The 8923-nt window shown below is 45.7% G+C and overlaps 1 non-coding gene across 1 annotated transcript; it reads left to right on the top strand.

Moving 5' to 3' along the window:
• The first annotated feature begins 7659 nt into the window (after positions 1–7659).
• On the top strand, positions 7660–7766 carry LOC141616602 (small nucleolar RNA R71). Its single transcript, XR_012530938.1, has one exon. It is a non-coding gene; the product is annotated as a small nucleolar RNA R71 (small nucleolar RNA).
• The last annotated feature ends 1157 nt before the right edge of the window (positions 7767–8923 follow it).

Raw genomic sequence — 8923 nt, forward strand, 5'->3', positions numbered from 1 at the left:
GGAGCCTTGAACTAAATCCTCGGGGTTGAAGGTGAAGTTACCTCCACTACCGCCGTCACCCATAAGACCTCCCGAGAAATCACCGCTCATATTCATCACGCCGCTATCTCCTCCCGTGAAACCACCACCGGACCCCGACGCACCCGCATCACTAGCAAAATAGGGCCGAACTCCCCCTAACCATTGGGCATCATGCCCCTCCGGTCTAGACTCGGGCATAGGTGGGAAAACGGGTCGCGCAAAGTAGTCCGGTTGGAGGTTAAAGCCTCCGCGGACCAATTTCCCATCCTTTGGGTAGTTCCCATCGGGCCAAGTGAAATAAGAGGGGTGAGGGTCCTCATAGCCCACGTACTCTCGTCGACAAAAATCATCATAGATGGGATAAGTACCGGTAGCTTGATCATAGTATATCCGGTCTAACTTTCTCCCCAACACGTCCCTCTCACTAGCGGCCTTCGCCGTGGCAATGTCCATCCTCTCCATCCATTCGGTGAGAGATGGAGGCAAGGGTGGATAAGTAGGTTGACCAGAGGAGGAGGTCTCTCCTTGTTGAAATTGCCATGGTGGTGGTTGGTGAGTTTGAGGTGCGGCATATCGTAGGGAGGAGGGAGTGTCGCGTCTACGGTCCCTAGAATAAACCCGTGGAATATTGGGAGGAGGTTGGTCGGTTGGAGGGTCTTCTTCAATGTCAAGGAGATAGAACTCCTTGTCCTTTTCAATTTTTACCGCGGTAGCATTTGGAAGCCGGATTGAATTCTTATGATTGATTTGCCAATATTCAAGGTCGTCAAAGGGGTTCACCTTTAACCACTCAAGCTTGGTGGTCATGTAGTGCTTTGTCAAGTAGGTGTCCCCGGCTATCCAATTCATCGTGGAAAGGTCAACCGGACGGTCCAAGTTGCGGGCAATTCGGGTGATCATGCCACCCACATGTATCGGGGTTCTATGCCCCGGAGAACTTGCAATCTTGGATAGGTTAAGGGCGAGGTAGTGAGCCACATTAATTCGGAAGGGGGTGGGTTTCGTGAACAAGTAGGACCCTAATATTTCAAGCTCGTGGGTCCTAAACACCCAAGGTTCATCCACCGCAAGAACGGTGCACCCCATACATCTATGCCACACCCGAATGACGGGATTGTGGCAACTTGACGCGGGCCTTTTCACCCCCGGTTGATCATCAAGGCCCGAAATCGCCTTCCAAACACGGGAGTAGTGAAAATCAGTGGGCGGGGTATGCGACGGCGCATTTTCCAGCCCAAAAATTTGAGCCAACCGACCCAAAGTAATGCTATGTTCCCGGTTCATGAGTCTAAAGCTAAGGGTAGCTACCATCCCAGATTGCCGGTGTTTGTTAATCTTAAGACTACTCAGAAATTCCCATGTGATCCGAGGGTAAGTATACTCATGCATGGTAAATATCCCCCTCATGCCGCACCCCGCAAACAAAGTTTCCGTCTCCCTAGCAATCCCAAGGGTACACAAAGACGGATGATGAAGGAACTTAGTAGGGGTGAGGGGACGATTTTTAAAGAGAATAAACTTACCCTTTTGCATAGGTGTGGTAAACTCGACAATGGGAAAGTCCGGATCGGGGTAAGTATCGGTCGCCGCTTGAGCAATCAATGCCGCTTGGTCCCTTGCTATGTCGGCCCTTGTTCTTCTTCCGGCCATTTTGATGATTGGAGGAGATTGGTGAAGGTTGGAGGGAGTTTGATTGAGTTTTAATGGAGTTAGGGTTGAAAAGGGGGAAAAATTATGGAGGAATGAAGAAGGAAGAAAGAGGAAATGAAATGAAGAAAGGGGATTCTCGGGTTTATTTTGATGGTCTGCGTGTGCGTTTTGCCGGTTGGCGAACCGGCAGCCGGTCTGCCGGTAAAACGCACTTCCTCATTTTCTATTTTCGAATTTCTCCTTCAAAATCCTTGACCTCGCTGCCGGTGGACCAACCGGCTGCCGGTCCACCGGCAAAACACTCTCCTCAATTAATTTTCCCATAAACCGTGTGTGTTCACGGTGAGAGTCCGCCTACCGGCAAAACACACTCCTACTCAAAAATCCAACTTCCCAGCTTCATAATATGAGTGTTTTACCGGTGAGCCGGTTGCCGGCCTACCGGCAAAACACTCCTCTTCACCAATTTTCAAAAAAATCCAAGTCTTCAGGTGTGTCTTACCGGTGGGCCGGTTGCCGGCCTGCCGGCAAGACACACTCCTCAACATCATTACTTCGTGTTTTCAGCTTGCCAGGTGTGTTATGCCGGTGAGCCGGTTGCCGGCCTACCGGCAAAACACACCACAACTTCTATTTTCCAAAAATTTGTTTGGCCTCGCTGCCGGTGGACCAAATTTGCCGGTCCAAAGCAAAACACAACACACAGCTATTTTTTTGTTGTGTTCTTCCAATTTGCTCAATTTTTCTTCAACTCAACTTTGAGCTTTTTCATTGACCCCGGGATTCATGTTTTCCACAATTACTCCGACGCATGATGTCGGGATTTCGGGTCAACGAAAATAAAACTTGTGTTCTTCAAAAGTGACCTCCGTCACCAATCCAAATTGACAAAATACGACTCCAAATCTCTCACTACTAGTCTAGAATGCAAGTTATTTACAAAGATGCATGGGTTGCCTCCCATGTAGCGCCCTTGTTTAATGTCGTAGGCTCGACGGAGTTATGAATAACAATCAATAATTTGGAATAAAAGTGGCAATTGAGCTCACATTCTTGATAATAGGGGTTCCGGCAATGTAGTGCTTTAGCCGTTGTCCATTTACCTTGAATGTTTGGTCTCCATCGGAAACTTCAACCGACCCATAGGGAAAAGCTCGGACCACGGTGAAAGGCCCCGACCACTTTGACTTTAATTTTCCCGAAAAGAGCTTGAACCTTGAGTTAAAGAGGAGAACCAAGTCCCCCTCCTTGAATTCCCTCCTTATAATAGCTTTGTCATGGAACCGCTTGGTCTTTTCTTTGTACAACCTAGAGCTCTCATAAGCCTCTAGTCGGAATTCTTCAAGCTCATTGAGGTCAAGTAGCCGCTTCTCCCCGGCGCTCTTCAAGTCAAAGTTAAGTAGACGGATGGCCCAATGTGCCTTGTGCTCCAACTCAACCGGTAAATGACAAGGCTTATCGTACACCAACCGGAACGATGAAGTTCCTATTGGTGTTTTAAAAGCGGTCCGGTAAGCCCACAATGCATCATTGAGCTTGGTAGACCAATCTTTCCTTGACCGGCTCACGGTCTTTTCAAGGATCATCTTGATTTCACGGTTAGAGATTTCGGCTTGGCCGTTAGCTTGTGGGTGATAGGCAAGGCTCCGCCTATGTTGCACCCCATGCTTCTTGAGTAAAGCATCAAGAGTCCTCTCCCGGAAATGAGTTCCACGGTCACTTATCACAATTCGTGGAACTCCAAACCGTGGGAATATGATTGTCTCCATGAGTTTGGTTACTGATTTTGCGTCACAAGTCTTTGTTGGAATTGCTTCAACCCATTTGCTCACGTAGTCCACCGCAACAAGAATATACTCATTCCCATTTGATGAGGGAAAAGGGCCTTGGTAGTCAATGCCCCATACATCGAATACCTCCACCTCAAGTATGTAGTTCATTGGCATTTCATGCCTCCTTGAAATGTTACCACTTCTTTGACACTTGTCACACTTCTTGACGTAGGTGGCCACATCGTGAAATAGGGAAGGCCAAAAGAATCCACATTGGAGCACCCTCGCGGCGGTTTTTCGTGAACTACCATGCCCTCCACTTGGCATGTCATGGCAATGAGAAATTATGGGTTGGACTTCTTCATTGGGGATGCATCTTCTAATTATCCCGTCGGCACAAGCTTTGTAGAGGCACGGTTCTTCCCAAAAATATTGCTTAAGGTCATGGAAGAATTTCTTTCTCTTATGGGAATCATAACCGTGTGGGATGACCCCGGATACCAAATAATTTACATAGTCCGCGTACCACGGGGTATCCATCAAAGCTAGTGCGAATAGTTGATCATCCGGTAATGTGTCATCAATTGGCAATCCATCCTTATCCTTGACATGGAGTAGCCGAGAAAGATGATCGGCTACCACATTTTCTACACCTTTCTTGTCTCTAATATCGATATCGAACTCTTGCAACAATAGTATCCACCGAATCAAGCGGGGCTTTGACTCCTTCTTGATCAGCAAGTGTCTCAACGCCGTGTGATCGGTGTGCACAATTACCTTAGAGCCCACCAAATAAGAACGAAACTTGTTCATGGCATATATGACCGCCAAAAGCTCCTTTTCGGTGGTAGTGTAATGTGATTGAGCTTCATCCAAAGTCTTGCTTGCATAATATATGGCATGGAGTTTACCATTCTTCTTTTGTCCTAGCACCGCTCCCACCGCCACATCACTAGCATCGCACATCAACTCGAAAGGTTCTCCCCAAGTGGGAGGTTGCATGATTGGAGCGGTGATGAGAGCTTCCTTCAACCTATTGAATGCATCCAAACACTCATTAGTAAATTCAAACGGCACATCTTTTCCAAGCAACAAAGTTAAAGGTCGGGCAATCAAAGAAAAATCCTTAATGAATCTCCGGTAAAAACCGGCATGCCCAAGAAAACTCCTAATTCCTTTTACATTAGTGGGAGGGGGTAGTGTTTTGATCACTTCAATCTTGGCTTGATCAACTTCCAAGCCCTTACTTGACACTACATGACCCAAAACAACCCCGGATGTCACCATGAAGTGACATTTCTCCCAATTCAAGACTAGACCACTCTCTTGACATCTTTTCAAGACCTTACCCAAATTAGCTAGACATCCATCAAATGAGGTGCCTACGACCGAGAAGTCGTCCATAAACACCTCCATGATATTCTCAACATATTCGGAAAATATAGCTAGCATGCATCTTTGAAATGTGGCTGGCGCATTGCAAAGCCCAAAGGGCATGCGCCTATAAGCAAAGGTGCCGAATGGGCACGTGAATGTGGTCTTTTCTTGGTCATTAGGGTGAATCGGGATTTGGAAAAACCCCGAAAACCCATCAAGGTAGCAAAAATGAGAATGTTGGGCAAGTCTTTCCAACATTTGGTCAAGGAAAGGGAGGGGGAAATGGTCTTTCCTAGTTGCCTTGTTTAGGCGCCTATAGTCTATACACATTCTCCACCCGGTTGTGACTCTTGTTGGAATTAGTTCATTCTTATCATTGGTGACTACCGTGACCCCGCCCTTCTTCGGCACAACATGCACCGGGCTCACCCATGCACTATCGGAGATAGGGTAAATTATGCTTGCATCATAGAGCTTCAACACCTCCTTCCTAACCACTTCTTTCATAGCGGGGTTAAGGCGGCGTTGAGGCTCAATGGAAGATGCACTCTCATCCTCCAAGTGAATGCGATGGGTGCAAAAAGAAGGGCTAATCCCCTTGATATCATCAATTGAGTACCCAATGACATCCTTGTATTTTTTCACAACATCAAGTAATTTTTGAAGTTCGGTGTCATTGAGTGCACTATTGACAATAATAGGGTAAGTATCATTAGGGCCAAGGAAAGCATGTTTAAGAGTAGAAGGAAGAGGTTTCAACTCCACTTGAGGAGGCGTGGATCTCTCCTCTTTCTTATCATCTCTTCTCAAGCTTTCAAATTCTTTGTCCGGGTCTTCTTCAATTGTTGCTTCCATAGCTAAAGCATACTCCCGGTGCTCCTTGCAATCCTTTACCTTGCCCTCAAGGAACCCTTGCAAACCCTTGTCTTCATCAAATTTCTTCATATCAACCCATTCTTCTACCACATCAATCATATAACAAGACTTTTCTTCCGAAGGCTCTTTCATAGCCTTGCTCAAGGAGAATTCAACCTTATCTTCACCCACTTGCAAAGAAAGCTTCCCATTCTTCACATCAATCATGGCACCCCCCGTAGCAAGGCAAGGGCGCCCCAATATGATGGGAATATTTGAGTCTTCGGGGATGTCCATTACATAGAAATCACATGGAAATGCAAGTTTCCCCACCTTGAGTGGGACATCCTCCACAAGACCAATAGGGTATCTTACCGACCTATCCGCAAGTTGGAGAGAAACCCTTGTTGGTGAAAGCTCATATCCCTTCAACTTCTTGAAAATTTTGAGGGGCATAAGACTAATGCTTGCCCCCAAATCACACAAAGCCCTCTCAATGTGCACGGTCCCAATCTTACAAGGTATGGAAAAACTCCCCGGGTCTTCAAGCTTTTGAGGAGCTTCATTCATGAGAATTGCACTACACTCCTTGGATAAGCTCACCGTAGTTGTTGGGCTCAAAGAGTTTTTGTTTGAGATAAGCTCCTTCAAGAACTTGCCATAGCTTGGAATCTCCTTTACGGCATCAATGAAAGGCATGGTAATGTTGATACCCTTCATCATGTCCATGAACTTCCCATACTTTTGTTCAAGTTTGGCTCTTGCCAACCTTTGTGGAAAGGGAACCGGTGGTACATAAGTTCTTACCACTTGTTGTTGAGGCTCTTCAACCACCCTTGTTGGGTTATCAATCACTTTTGGAGTTTCCACAACAATTTCCACAAGCTCATCTTTTCCCTCCTTTTCTTCAATTACCTTAGGAGGTTCAACCATAATTTGAGGTTCAATGACATTACCCGGTCTACTACTCTTCCTTTTCTTGACAAATTCCCGGTCTTCCAAGTCTCTACCACTCCTCAAGTGAATAGCATTCATGGTTTTCGGATTTTCCTCGGTTTTACCCGGGAATTTACCTTGGGAGGCTTATAGTTGGCTCATTTGGGTAGCCAATTGGGAGATTTGGTTGTCCGTCATTCGTTGAGAGGCTTGCATTTGGGTTCTAAGTTGGTTGATGGATGTGGTTGTCTCTTCTTGTTTTTGGGTGGTATGGTTGATGAATTGTGTTTGATGACTCATCATTTGTTCCATCATGAGTTCCATGTTTGACTTTGGTTGGGTGGGTTGTTGGAATGGTTGGAAATTTTGTTGGAATGGTTGGGTGGTTTGTTGGAATGGTTGGGTGGTTGGTGGGTTAAGTGATTGAAATTGTTGTCTAGGTTGGAAGGTTCTTCCTTGGAAACCCGGTGGACCTTGATTGAATGTCGTGTTTTGTTTTTGAGTTTGGAAGTTTGGTTGTTGTGAGTTTTGTTGGAAGGTTGGGTTTTGGACATTTTGAGAGCCATAAGAGAAGTTTGGGTGGGCTCTCAATCCGGGGTGATATTGGTTGTTGTTAAATGCTTGCTTGGCCGGACTAGACTCCCATATCCCGTTCACTTGCTCCATACCACTTCCATCTCCAACCAACAAAGGACACTCATTGGGTGGGTGTCCTTGGTCTCCACAAAGCTCACAACTATAGACTTGGTTCCTCATAGAAGAATTGCTAGATGTTTTGCTTGAGCTCATCAAGGCAACTTGTTGCTTAAGCTCTTCTATCATCTCTTTCACTTCCACATTGTTGGCCGACTCGACCGTTGACTTCCCCTTCCTCTTGTGCCTATCATTGTTCCAATGAAAGGTACGAGAAGCCATTTCTTCAATAAGCTCTTTCGCCGTCTTGTGGTCTATCTTATCCAAAGCTCCCTTCCCCGAGCCGGAATCGAGGTTCATCTTCATATCATTGTTCAACCCTTCATAGAAATTGTTGATAAGCTCATCATCCCCAATACCGTGGTGAGGACATAGCCTTTGGAGGCCCTTGTACCTCTCCCATGCTTCATAAAGGGTTTCATCTTCTTGTTGGGTGAACCCTTGGAGCTCACTCTTGATTCTTGCGGTTCGTTGGGGTGGGAAATACTTGTTGAGAAAAGCCTTAGAGACATCATCCCAAGTCCGAAGAGAGTCGGGTTCACAACTTTTAAGCCATTCCTTGGCACTTCCCCTCAAAGAGTAAGGGAAAAGCCTAAGGCGTACGGCATCCTCCGTCACTCCATTGGCCTTGAACATGTCACAACTATCCAAGAACTCGTTGAGATGCTCGTTGGGGTTTTCGGTGGCTCCCCCTCCGAATTGGTTCCCTTGGACAAGTTGTAGCAAGGTGGCTTTCACATCAAAATTATTAGCTTGAATAGGTGGCTTGACAATACTCGGATTCACCACCTTTTTCGGAGCCAAGTTATCTCTCATAGGAACCGCGGCCATTGTTACTTCCGTCTCCGGTGTTGCAAAAGGATTTTCGAAAGTTTCAAAGACCCGTGGTTCTTCTTGAAGGTCCTCAATTACTGGATTTTCTTGAGGAATCGGTGTTTCTATAAGCCCTCTTCTACGGAGTGAGTTTAGTCTTCTTGCAGTAGCTTCGATCTCGTGGTCAATCGGACGAATTGGATGACCTCTTCGAGTTCTCCTTCTCATGCAAAAAGTCCTACACACTTAGGAGAAGGATTAGTAACACAAAGACTTAGTCTAAACAAGAATGAAAACAATTAATATCTAGCCGAACTCCCCGGCAACGGCGCCAAAAACTTGATGGTATCAAGCTATACCTCGCAAGTGCACGATTTTATCGTTGTACACTATTAAGGGTCGATCCCACAAGGAGTTGAAAAGATTACTAATTGTTCTAATCCGATCGTTTAGCTAAGTCGAAAATAAAAGATGAGGTTGTTATACTAATGCTACCTAAAACGAAATGAAATGCAATCTAAACAAAAGCAAGGTAAATGAGCAAGAACGAAGGATAAGTTGTAATTCAAATGATTAAAAGGCCTAGGACTCGGTTCTTCCCAAACTATTCGCAATTCCACATAATTAAATCCCTAGGCTACAAAAACTTGATGGTATCAAGCTATACCTCGCAAGTGCACGATTTTATCGTTGTACACTATTAAGGGTCGATCCCACAAGGAGTTGAAAAGATTATTAATTGTTCTAATCCGATCGTTTAGCTAAGTCGAAAATAAAAGATGAGGTTGTTATACTAATGCTACCTA

This window comes from Silene latifolia, chromosome 11 (genome assembly GCF_048544455.1).
Source record: "Silene latifolia isolate original U9 population chromosome 11, ASM4854445v1, whole genome shotgun sequence".
Taxonomy (NCBI): Eukaryota; Viridiplantae; Streptophyta; class Magnoliopsida; order Caryophyllales; family Caryophyllaceae; genus Silene; species Silene latifolia.